This window comes from Mesoplodon densirostris, chromosome 7 (genome assembly GCF_025265405.1).
Source record: "Mesoplodon densirostris isolate mMesDen1 chromosome 7, mMesDen1 primary haplotype, whole genome shotgun sequence".
Classification (NCBI taxonomy): domain Eukaryota; kingdom Metazoa; phylum Chordata; class Mammalia; order Artiodactyla; family Ziphiidae; genus Mesoplodon; species Mesoplodon densirostris.
In genome coordinates this window covers 31,444,512-31,455,705 of record NC_082667.1, presented here as the reverse complement: position 1 = coordinate 31,455,705, position 11,194 = coordinate 31,444,512, and positions in this window count along the sequence as shown.

The following is an 11,194-nucleotide window of genomic DNA, read 5'->3' as shown; positions in this document are numbered from 1 at the left end:
CAGAGACCGTGTGAGGAAGGGGAGGAGGAAGACTGTTCTTTGGCCTTTGGAAGAGTTGGATAGTTTTGGTCCCATTCTGTGTTGCATAGAAGTACTCATAGAATATCTGAACTGGAAGGTTGTTAAAAGATCAAGTGATTAAATTCTCTCATATGGAGATGAGAAAAATAATGATCAGAAATTTAAAAATGACCTACTGATGTTGGGCAGAGTCTAGGTTCTGGTCCACTTCTGTGAATGTCTGGGGCTTCCTGTAGCTTAGCTTCTTTGCCACCAGTAATAGACAACACCCTCTTATGCTGTCCTGAATTTCTTCATGATTTCCTGAGGGTTTGAGGGAGTGTACCCAACATTTATTTTGTCCTAATTCTGTACCAGACACTGTATCACCTACTGCATCTACACTGGTCTTTTTGACACTGCACATTCCCATCTTCTGGCCCTGGGCAATCTTGACTGACCTTTCTTCCTATTCTGGTAGACCTTTTTCTAGACCTAGACAAATCCTTTTCTAGACCTAGACAAATGATTGGATCAATTTGTCATTGCACGTGCAGTCAAAGCTTGGTTGTCTGGTATGTGTGAAACATGGCTATGGTGCAATAGGGACCTGAAATGAGCTCTCCTATCCAAAGGGGTTCAGAAAATGAAGAGTTACTTCTCTTGTTGAATAGCAACAGGGTCTAGAACCCCACATACTCTGCTTCCTCCTTGATTCCCCAACCCTTCCCATTTCAGGTAATAGGAGCTTAACTGTGGAATAGTTTAAGCCCGATTTAGGTTATTGATGATTCTTCAATCTTTCTTTGACTTTCATGAGGATCTCCTTCCCTCTCCCTATCGTGGTCAATCAGGAATTGAGTGCAGTTTACCATCAAGGTTTTTTATTGATGATAATCACAGCATTAAGTTTTTCCATACAACCTGGTGGGAGGAGCACTGACTTGGGGAAGCAAAAGCCTTGGGCTGATGATTTGCTTTGATGGCTAACCTTTGTATGACTTGATGATGGTCACCTAAACTCTCAGGTTTATTTCCTCCTCCCATCAATGGGAGACAATAAATGAACTGTGGTGAAGTATTACTCAGTAGTCAAATTATAAGTATTACAGTGATACGCAAAAATCTGGGTGGATCTTAGTAATATACATTTTGTGTTTATTTTTACTTTGTTTGTTTTGAAGCCACCTCAAGCTTACAGAAAATTTGCAAGTACAGTCCAAATGCCTTTCTTTTTTTTCTGACTCATTTGAAAATAAGTTGCCAGTCTGATACTCTATCACCTTTAAATAATTTAGGGTATATTTTCTACATAGAAGGGCATTCTCTTACATAACCACAGTACAACCATCAAAAATCAAGAAATTGCATTAATATTTGACCACCATGTAATCCTCAAACTTCATTTAAGTTTTATTAATTGTTCCAAAATGCCTTTTAGAGCAAAAGAGTCTAGTTCAGAATCACATGTTACATTTAGTCATCATGTCCTTTTAGTCTCCTTCATCTGGAACAGTTCTTCAATTTTTCTTTGACTTTCATGACCTTTATACTTTTGAAGATTACAGCAGAGTTATTTCATAGACTGTCCCTCAGTGTGAGTTTGTCTGATGTTTTCTCATGATTAGATTCAGATTATGTATCTTTGGCAAGAATATCCCAGAAGCAATGCTGTACTCTTCACTGCATCCTATCAAGCACATGATTTTGATTTGTTCCATTGCTGATTAATTTCACTTTGATCCCTTGATTAAGATGGTGCCTGCCAGGCTTCTCTGCTATGAAGTTGCCCTTTTTCCCTTCAGCAATATAATTTTAGGTAAAAATAGTAAGTCCAGAAATTTTAAATGGTATAATGCCATTTTATAAAGTTAAAAATAACTAAATTTAAAAAAATGCTTATTAGGAATATATATAGATGAGATAAAACCACAAAAAAAAGAAAGCAGGGGCTTCCCTGGTGGCGCAGTGGTTGAGAGTCCACCTGCCGATGCAGGGGACATGGGTTCGTGCCCCGGTCCGGGAGGATCCCACATGCAGTGGAGCGGCTGGGCCCGTGAGCCATGGCCGCTGAGCCTGCGTGTCCGGAGCCTGTGCTCCGCAACGGGAGAGGCCACAACAGTGAGAGGCCCACGTACCGCACAAAAAAAAAAAAAGAAAAGAAAAGAAAGCAAAGGAATGATGAACACAAAATTCAGCTTGGCAACTATATTTGGTAGAAAGAGGTGGGGAGGTGGGGAGATGAGAGGGGAAGGAATGCACAGGTTTATATAAGTTATTGCCAAGTTCCTGGTGTTTGTGTTGGGTGGTGGGCTCAGAGAGGCTTATTTTATTGTTAAAAACAAACAAAGTAAGAAGTAAAAGAAGGCTATGCTTGTACCAAAGCATAGTGAGAGTGAGTCAAGAACCATTGATTATGATTAATCCAATTCTATGCACTTAAGGTCCCATTTTTAAAAGTTAAAGATTATTTGATTGGTAGGAAGTAGAGAGATATGGGAGAGTGGAAGAGAAGAACTTCTACTTTCACGCCGAAACCCACGGCCTTCAGCCCTAGCAACAGGGATTGTGCTTTTATGAAGGAAGCCAAACACTCCACATCCTTCTATTCCCTTAGCCATAGCTGATGGGTTGGAGCCCAGAGAACAGACTGTACAGACTTAGGAAAGCCACAAAAGCTTAGAGCATTTTGATAATAAAATCTAGGAAAATTCTTCTTCCTGGAGCAATTTTGCATCCCCAGGACGTTTGCATTTTTCCAGCTTCATTTACCTTTTACAAGAACGCATGTGGACTTCCCAGTGCTCTACCTCATCCAAGCCCTGGCTCATGCATGTATGGCTTTGGCACAGTTGATACAGATGAGCTTTTATTGGAAAGAATCCTGGGTTCTAATCCCAGTTGCATCTTTGATCACTAAGTGACCCAAGGCAAATTATTTCTCTTCCATAGGCCTCGATTTATCTAGCTGGGATTATCTACCTTTTTTTTTTACTCCAGAGATTCTGATTTAGTAGGTGTGGGTAGAGCCCAGGTAGGTGTATTTTGAAAAAGCTACTCAGATAAGAATCAATGTACTTGTTGATCTCTACATCTCATTCGCACTCCAATTGTCTTTTGCTTTCCTGGGGGTTACGCTCTGTGATGGATGTCCACTGAGGTGAGTTTTCTTCTGGAAAGTGATCACACTCCACAGAGGTTGGTAGCCAAATGCTTGCCCTGTGACTCCCGCCCTTAGCTGTAGCTAATTTATCTAGGGATTGTCACCTGACTCAAAACAGGTCAATTATAGTCTCTTTCCTGGGAATTTGGAATTGGGACAAAGAGATTCCAGTCTCAATCTTGGGCATTCTCTTGAGTCACAATGGAGATTTCTGTATGGTAAGTTTGGGAAACAAAGAAAAATTTTAGAATGAAGCTGTTGCACTGAAAAGAGGAGAGAGTGCACAATGAGTTCTCAATTGTTCTTGACTTCTTGGTTCTAGTCCCTCAGGATGCCTGGTTTCCTTCATGCCCTTATATGATGGGTAATTTTATGTGTCAACTTGACTGGGCTAAAGGATGCTCAGATAGTTGGTAATTCATTATTTCTGGATGTGTCTGTGAGGATATCTCTGGCATCAATTGAATCAGTATATTGAGTAAAGAAGATCACCCTCCTGAATGTGGGTGGCCATGATCCAGTCCACTGAGGGTCTGAATAGAACAAAAAGGTGGAGGAAGGACAAATTCATCCTCTTTTCTTCAGCTGAGACATCTATTTTCTCCTGCTCTTGGGCACTGGAGTTTGGGCTCTTGACTTTCAGACTCAAACTGGGACTTACACCATCAGTCCCCAGATTCTCAGGCCTTTGGGTTTGGACTGAATTATAACACTGACTTTCCTGGTGTTCCAGCTTGCAAACAGCAGACTGTGGTACTTCTTGGCTTCCATAACCACATGAGCCAATTCCTGTAATAAACTTATATATATATATACACGTATATACATTCTATTGGTTTTGTTTCTCCAGAGAATCACACTGACTGACACACTTTGGGTAGATGAGATGATGAAATAATAAAGTCTCCTTTATTTTGCTTTAATAGACTCTTTTGAGATAACTGGCGTGGTAATTTGCTCTCTCCTGTTCACCACTCAGCTCATCCTGTTTCATCATGGACCATAAGAACTTCACTGTGGGTTGATGGATTATAGACTGAATAGCTATAGCTAGAAAACAACCTACTGAATTGGGGGTTGGAAGTGGGAAAGTCAGAGGAATGTAAAAGTAAGCTAAAGTTCTTAGCTTATCAGAGGAGATAAATCTTACTAATTCTACACATTAGAAAAATATATTTGAATATGCATATCAAAATTTTGAGAGTAACCACTGAAAAGTTGAATGTAAATATGTATTTCCTTAAAGTAATTGGAGTAACACAAAATAGGCAGAGGAAACTTTAGACCTTTTAATATTATAGATCTCCCCATTAGAAAAACGAAATCAAAACCAGGAAGTATCCCTCAATGAAAAGATCTATGATATTAAATCAATAATGAGAAGTCACTTTTGTCCTACCAAATTGACAAACAAAACAAACAAAAAATATAATATCTAGTATTGGCAAGGGTATAGAGAAATAAACTCCACATGAACTTTTGGTGTAAATAGATATTGCTACAATCTTTCTAGAAGGAAATTTGGCAACATATGTCAAAGCTGTGATTTTTGACTCAGAAATTCTACTTCTAGGAATGTATCTTAAGGAAATAATTAAGAATGTATCCATTCTTAATTATGAATGTTAGTATTCATTCTAACATGGTTTATAGTAGTGAAAATGTTAAAATAACCTAAATGCTCAAAATTATGGTATTGTTATAATAAATCATACTACTTCCATGCTTCAAAACACTAAGCAGCTATTATCAATTATAATGTAGGTTAGTATTTATTAATATGAAATGGAAAGACATTCACAATAGTTTGTTAAATAAGAAATAGCAAGATACAAAGCAATATGGATTGAGCTTTTATAAAATTAATATGTATCTCTATATGCATAGAAAAACACTGAGAAGAACTCATACCATGGTATCAACTGATGTGTTTTTCTTTAAGAAATAAACTTGATTGTTCATTTTCTTCTTTTTGCCTGTCTTCTACAGTGATATTTTTATGATATAATAACATCCTTTTTAATGTGACTTAGAGTTTACCTGGATCTTTCACACTTATGATTCCATTGGAGCCATGTAACAGCTCAGGAAGTTGAGCGAGGAAAATAGTTTCATCATCCACTTTTACCCACGAGAAAACAGAGCTAGTAACTGGTATCAATTCTTGGGACTTCTTCATCTAAGGCCAGTACTCTTTCCCCTGCACCATGAGCGAATGGTACAGTGGAAGTGCCAAAGTTCTCAACAAAAGGATAAGCCAGTTGGAAATATCAATAAGATGTAGTGTGACACATTAAATTCATGTGGGTCTGTGGACAAAATGGGAACAGAATGCTAACCAAGAGCAGAGGAATACCACAGGTGCATGCATAGGAATTGTAGCTATGCAAAAAGAAGTATGGACACACACACTCACATACCTATCATCCTGGGAATATGTTTATAGAGATATTAAGAGACAGGAATTTTTCTGTATAGAATTTTGAATGTGCATTCTGGGTGGTGAAAGTAGAACCAAAGTCTGCCAATAAATGGGCAAACCAGGGGACAGGAAGTCAGATCATATTAAGTAGAAGGAAGGGCAAGGGATTGGAGTAGACAGTGGGGGTAGAGTGACTAGCTTTTCTTGTTTGCCCTGGACAGAGGGGTTTCCTGGCACCAAGGATTTTTTTAGTGCTAAAACAGGGAGAGTCTTGGGCAAAATGGGACAAGTTGGCCTCTCCAGCATTGAAGAGAAGTGGGGATGGGTTGAGGCAGAGCTCAAAATTTCAGAAAGCCAGAAAAAACAGAGTGAGCGGGGCAAAAAGCTGGACAACACTTGTACCCCTCTTTTAACTTCTTTTATTTGAAGAGGCAAGGGTTTGCTGTCGTGTGCTGGTTGCTAGAGGGAGAGAACGCATGGCAGGGCTATAGCTAGGTTCTAACTATAGTTGGGCCAGGGGAGGGATTTGACTCAGTTTTCTTGGAGATCTTTTATCTCACCACTAGGCTCCAGTCTCAATTTACAGTAGAGCTTAGCACTTGAGAGCTGCTGAGTTGGGCATTTGACACCCTGGGTTTACAACTTGGCTCTATTGTTGCCTTGCTGTGTGACCCGGGGCTAGTTCCCTAACCATTCTTTGCTTCAATTTTTACATCTTTAAAGCAAAAATAATCATAATCCTACCTTATAAAGTTGCAATGAGCATCCAAAGACATAATACTTGTAAGTATAGTGCCTGACACATATCATGCTCCTAAAATGCTAGCTGTTGTTAATACAACCACATGACCTGGAAACCACAGTAGTCCCAGTGGAGTTAGTGGACATTTGCTTTCTTTTTTCTAACCATCTGGGCACAAAAGTCATTCTATGTTGAAATGGTCTTCTAATTTCTAGTTCCTATTCCAACCACTTCTGATCTTATTCCCATCTTCTGTCCACACTCCACTCTCCAAACTTCTCCTTGCCAGGATCTTTCTCTGCACTTTATCCTTTAAAAGTGTCCTCAAGCTTCATTTCTTTTTGCAAAGGTACCATTTCACCCTTCTTCTGCACTCCCTCCAAGGAACATGTTTGCATTATCAGCAAAGACCTTCTAGTGGCAGAATATCTCAATTGAGAGGCACTATGAGGTTTGCAAATTATGCCTGTAGACCCTTCCACTCATACTGCAAGACCCTTCACTCTCACCCCTGTGACGACTAGGAATAAGGCTGGTCCTTGCTTACTTTGCCTGGATGTGGTCTTCATGGGGCTGAGAGATGGCAAGCAATCATAACTGGGTCAAATCTGAATTGGGCAAGTGCTTGGCCATTATAGCCAATAGGGGAGAGGTAGGCCTCACTGTAGGAAAAAAGAAGAAATTTTTGAACTGATCTCTGGAAACCTCAACCCATAACTGGTTTTTAATTTTTGGAAGTGCCCTAACCTCAGTTGTCAATACTATTACCAGCAGAAAATAAATAAGCAAAAACTACATAGCCATGTGGGTTTGGTTGTGGAAGGTGAATTGTCTTTGTGGCTACATGGGGTCATTTCCAGAGAATTTCCCATAAACATTAGTGAGACAAATACTGACAACTGGGAAATGCAGGTAGGAAACAGGATGAGATCTTCCTGATCTTGCATGGTATTGAGACAAATTCCACTGAACATTACTCTGAAGGGGCCTTTCCCTGTCAAGACATAGTCCTCACTATGAGCATTGGATAGCATTACCTGAAAGCACCCCACACTTTCCCTGAATTTCCAATGGGCTTTCACTCAGTCATTCATTCATTCACCATTTATGAAGGCACTGAGTTGACTCAGGGATATAGGGATCCATAAGACATTGTCCTTTCCCTTGAAAAGCTCACAGTCTAATGTGGGAGGTCATTATTCTTAGAACTGTATACCAAAGGTCTGGGAGTGTATAAGAAGGGGTGACTGTGATAGGCCTCAGGGGGATGGGCTGAAGTTCGAAGGAAAGTCTTTCAGAGGGGATAATGATAAAATAAACTTCAAACTGGAGTCTTTCAGTTAAAACAGGGGAAGTGATGATGGGATGGTGCCATAGGAGAAGGTGTTTTTAACAAGGATACAGAACATTAAGTACCCACAGACCATGCAGGAGATATACACGGGGAAGGTAAGAGTGGAGGAATCAAGGTGGAACATGCTAGGTTATGTAAAACAAACGGAGGACTGTGCACTTTATTCTTTAGGTCGTGGAGAGCCATTGAAAGGCTTTATATAGAAAAGATTCATTGTAGGAAGCTTGCTCTGGCAACCCTGTGAAGGATGAGTTTTATGGGGATAAATTGGAGTTAAGATTGGTTAAGAGGCTCCTGTAATAGTTGAGAGTAATAATGGCCTAAACTAAGGCAATGTCAGTGGACATGAAGAGCAGTAAAATTTGAAAATATAATAATAATAATATCATGATAGTAAACAATTACATAGCATAATATACGGCACTATTTCTTTCTTTCTTTTTTTATTTTGCTGTTGAATTTTATTAAGCACTTAAGGAAGAAATAATACACATTTAACATAAATCTTTTCAAAAAATAAAGGAGGAGGGATGACTGATCAATTCTTTTAATGAGGCCAGTATGAACCTGATATTAAAATCTGAGAAAGAAATTGGAAGAGAGAAAGAAAGAAAGAGAGAAAAGGAAAGAGAAAGAAAATTACAGAAATGGCTTATTGATATATGCAACAGCAAGAATGAATTTCAAAATCATCGGTACATAGTTTATGATTCCATTTACATAAAATTCTAAACAAGTTGTAAAATGTTTATATGGCACTATTTCTAATACAACAAACTAGGAAGTAGGTATTATCATTATCCCCATTTTAAAGATACTGAAACTAAAACCAGCTAGGTTAACAAACTTGCCCAGGGCCATTTATTACTGCAGTGGCCAAGGACCAGGAGGTGAGGATATGACTGTACCTGCAGTCAAAGCCTCATTTACCTTGGCATGAATTAACCATGCTAAGGTCCAAGAGGGATCTGGAATGAGCTCAGCTTTCCAGTAGAGCTAAAAATTTAGGTTTCTGCCAAGATTATCCAAGGAGAGCTACTCCATCAGTAGTAAGATATGGAAGACTGAAACTTGAGAAAGAAGTCTGAGCTGGAGGCATAGGTTTAGGGATTATCAACAAACAAGTAGTAATTGAAGGAAGTCTTATGAGTGAGAGGGCTTATTTAAGAAGAAGAAGTTGAAAGGAGATAATTAGAGATGAGACAATACCAAACCGGAAAAGTTTTAGGACCTCACGGAATATCAACATTTAAGGGTCTGGTAGAAGAAAATCTATAAAGGAGATGGAGAAGGAACATTTGGAGAGGAAGGAAGCCTGCTATTAGTGAGTTCATGGAGACCAAAAATAAGAGACCTTTAAGAATAAGAGAGAGAATATTAGGGTCGGAGCCTGCAAAGGTACAAGGTACGAGTCAAACTGTAGAGTGTCCCTCAGTTTTAGCAAACGGGAGGCTGATGGTGACTTTGGTAACAGTAGTTGGAGGAGAAGACCAGAACCAGGAGCTTAGAGTGATTATGGAGTGAGGTTTGAGAAGCAGTGAGCATAGACCACTCTGAAGAAGATGGTCGGTGCAAGTTTATCAGACAGGGTCCACTCAGGAAAACAGAGCCACTATGAGTACTGTAGAAATTATGACAGAAGTCTGTCCCTATATGAATGTGGGAGGAGCTGGGGAAGGAGGGAGTTGGAGGGTCAGAGAAGCAGTCACTAAACAAACTGCCTAAAGAACCAGTGCAGGTGGACAAGTTGGAACTGGCAGGGCAATCCTAGAAGCGGGTCTGGTTGCTTCTGATTGGGGCCACAAAGGGAAGCTCATGGAGAGTTCTGTGGAAACTGCTGTCTCTGGGATAGTTGTTGGCTCTGTGGTCTCCTGGGGGTCCTGGGAAATTTGTTGGTCAGCAGGGTTAGTAGCCAATAAGGTGAGCTAGAACAAGCTGGCGTCCACTGAGCACTTCTGCATCTATTCCTTTGTCAACATGCCTAACTGCAGCAACCTTCTGGTTCACCTCTGCCTTCCAAATTTTATGTCAGTTCCTAGACTGGCAAAAATTGACCAGAGCCATATGAGGAAGAGAATCCTGGGAAACATGGCTACCAGTCTCAGCCAAGTTGACAAAACCCGGTCCAGCATGGAAGGGGACTTTCCCTCCCCTCTCTCCCTCCCTCCCTCCCTTCCTTCCTTCCCTCTCCCCTTCACTTGTGATCATATTTACATCTGATGGCTCTCTCCTGGCTCCCTTACCATGGAAGGGGAGGGAATATAAAAAGAGGTAGTTTTGCTTTAGTGGAGGACCCCTGAGAATGCTGCAGTGGGCAAAGTTGTAGCATTGAGGCAATGGCTGTAAAGAGGCATGAAGGGGTGCAGTCCAAGACACATGTGGAAGGATTAGCCAATGACAGGAGAATGGACTCTGAATTCTCAGAAGGGGAGGGGGCAAGGATGCATCTGACCATTGACACCTTCAGAGGAAGAAGGGAGGGTAGAAATTAGAGTCCCCATTACAGAGGGGAACAGGGTAAATTAAGCCAACATGGGGAATAGAGTAACTAGTAAGGAAAGCCAAGGTCTTGGAATTTTTCTGGAGGCCAGGATAGAGAATGGCGTGGCTCTCAGGTGGACCATGTAGCTCAAAAGCACATGACTGCAGAGTGAGTCACTGAATAACGACTGGGAGTTTGGTTGCTAAGAGCAACATGGATAAGGAAAAGCAGTTTCCACTGATCTGGAAAAAGAGCTTTTGCAAGGCAAGGTGTGATTCAGTGCACGGAAGGAGCTGTCTCTTTGCCACTTCTGTGTCCAGCGCAATGTTCTATTTGTATTTGATGAATTGAGGTGAAAAGGTGGCAATAAGAAACATGAAGAAAGGGACTAGCATGGAGATCTAATGGACAGCTCACTGGAGTTTATAACTACAATTAGATCAGATCAGTCTCTCAACCTCAGTACAATTGATGTTTTAGACTGGATAATTCTCAGTCGTATGGAGCTGTCCTATACATTGTAGAATGGTTAGCAACATCTCTGGTCTCTATCACCAGATGCCAGCCATAGTCCTCTAGTTTCAACAACCAAAAATTTATCCAGACATTGCTAAATGTACCCTGGAGGGCAAAATCACCCCTAGTTGAGAACTATATCAATTTAGAGGAAAGTAGCCAACCTTTTTCCATTTTGCTAAACTAAACTTCCGCCATACTAGGAGAGACTTGGGGTGAAGTTCAAGTGGGCTTTCCTGAAAATAAGAAACAACCTACTTATATCCAATAGATGATTGGTCAAATTATTCATGGTATATCTGTATAAAGAAATATTACATATCCCTCAAGAATAATAGTATAAAAATATATTAACATGGAATTGTCCTCCAGATCAATTTTTCTAAAAGTATGTATGTGTATATGTTTGTACATATTTGGCCTAGGCAAAAAAAGTATGAGAAGATATACACCAAAATGTTAGCAGTGAAAATCTAAGGGAGGGAAGAATTAAAGGCTTTTCTTCCTTTGTTTCT